The following is a 2379-nucleotide window of genomic DNA, read 5'->3' on the forward strand; positions in this document are numbered from 1 at the left end:
GGTTTCCTCCCACAATCCAAAAAATGTGCAGGTCCGGTGAATTGGTCATGCTAAATTGCCCGTTGTGTTAGGTGAAGGGATAAATGTAGGGGAATGGGTCTGGGTGGGTTACGCTTCGGCGGGTTGGTGTGGACTTGTTGGGCGGAAGGGCCTGTTTCCACACTGTAAGTAATCTAATCTAATCCACTTCTGATTGTATATTCTCCCTCTCAAATTATAGGGTAAATTCAATCATATTATCATCACCGCTTCCTAAGGGTTCCTTCATCTTCAGCTTCTTTGTCACGTCTGCCTCATTGCACAACTCTGAATCCAGTATTGTCTGTTCCCTACTTGACTCCACCACAAGCTGCTCCAAAAATCCATCTCGTCGACATTTCACAATTGAATTGAATTGAATTTATTGTCACGTGTAGTGAAGCACAGTGAAAAGCTTTATCTTGCGATCAGTACAAACAGATCTCAGTGTTAAGTAGCATAGATGTATAAATAATATGTAAACATATACTGGGTTGGCCTTTGGATTGTCCGGGGCGATTTCACCACTCGCTGTAGACATCTCCGATCTTGAATGGTACAGGTGCCATACCAGGTACTGATACATCCAGACATAATAATCTCAATGGCGCACCTCTAAAAGTTGGCTAATGTATTCGCAGTGGTGATTCAAGTGATCATCGATTTTTTTAAAATTTCATCCACCTCTAGAGAGATACCATCATCAGACATATATCCCTCTTCTGTCCCTGTCCACCATCCATAGGGACCATTCCATGCAGGAAACTCTGTTGCACTCTGCCTTCACTCCCAACACCTGAACCAATTGGCCCCATGGAGTCTTCCCTCTGCATCGCTGATTTTGTGACACATAAATGCATAGAGCCCAAACACCCGAGCAAGATTAGGCTGTCCGGCTCTTCAAGCCTACTCCGCCGTTCAATGACATCATTGCTGATCTTTCTAAAGACTCAACTACGCTTACGCGCCCTCTCACTGTATCCCTTATTTCATTTGTTGTTCAAATGAAGTATCGCTCTTAACAAAAATTGTTGCACTAGCGTCAACTTCTTCGCTAGGCAAGGTATTCCATACATGAACATCTGTCTGTGTGAAGAAGGTCCTTCTGAACTCAGACCTCAATCTGCTCCCTCTAATCCTGTGGCTATGCCCTCCTGTCCGAATTTCACCCACAAGTGGAAGCATAATTTACAATTCTCTCTAATCTATTCTGTTCAATGTTTTATGTTTCAGTCAGATTGCCCCCTCATTTTTCTAAATTCCAAAGAAAATAATCCTAATCTATGCAGTCTCTCTTTATAGGCTAACCTCCTCAACTCCGGAATCAACCCAGTGAACCTTCTGTGCACCCCTTCCACCACCAGTGCCAGTACGTTCGTTCTCAAGTAAGGGGACCAAAAGTGCACACAGTACACCAAGGATAGCCTCACCAGCATCTTGTACAGCTGCAACATAACATCACTGTTTGAACCTTCAGGAGCCTACGTTACATCTGTCCAATTTCTATCGCGATGCCCTGCTATTTCTTCCTTGATAATACACTCAAGCATCTTCCCCACTGCAGAACTTAAGCTAACTGATCAATAATTCCCAATGTTTTATCCATCTCCATTTTTTAACAGTGGTGTCACACTAGCTGTTTTCCAATCTGCTGGGACTGCCACGCAGCCGAGTGATTTTGAAAATTGCCACTAGTGCACTTGCTGTTGCTCCCGCCATCTCCTTTAATACCCTGAGATGCATTCCCTCATGGCCAGGAGACTTGTCCATCCTCATCTCCATTAGCTTGCCTGACACTACCTCTTCTGTAATAATGTTTGTTTCCAGGTCCTCACCTACATTTGTCTCTTTGCCACTTACTGGCATGTTATTAGTATCCTCCACTGTGAAAACTGACACAAAATACCTGTTCAATGCCTTGGCCATTTCATCGCATCACAGAACTAAGTGCCCCTTCTCATCCTCAAAATTACCAACCTTTAGTTGGGCCACTCTTTTTTCTTTTTATATTTATATAGGAACTTTTGCTATCCGTCTTTGTATTCTTTACTAGTTATTTTTCCTCATCTTTAATATTTTAACAATCTTCCAGTTTCATGCTGTTCTTGGCCGTTTGGTATGCCTTCTCTTTCACTTTGATAGCCTCCCTTATTTCCTCAGACACGCAGGACAGATTATCCCTTTACTTACAGTCCTTCCTTTTCACTGGAATATACTTTTGCTGTGCAATTCCACAAAAAAATCTTTGATGGAAGTCCTCCACTGCTCGATATCTGTCCCAGCATATAACCTTTGTTTCCAGTCTACTTTAGCCAGGTGCTCTCTCGTTCTATTGTTGTGCCCCTGCACATGCACAGGACC

The sequence above is a fragment of the Chiloscyllium plagiosum genome, unplaced genomic scaffold, assembly GCF_004010195.1.
Source record: "Chiloscyllium plagiosum isolate BGI_BamShark_2017 unplaced genomic scaffold, ASM401019v2 scaf_11537, whole genome shotgun sequence".
NCBI lineage: Eukaryota > Metazoa > Chordata > Chondrichthyes > Orectolobiformes > Hemiscylliidae > Chiloscyllium > Chiloscyllium plagiosum.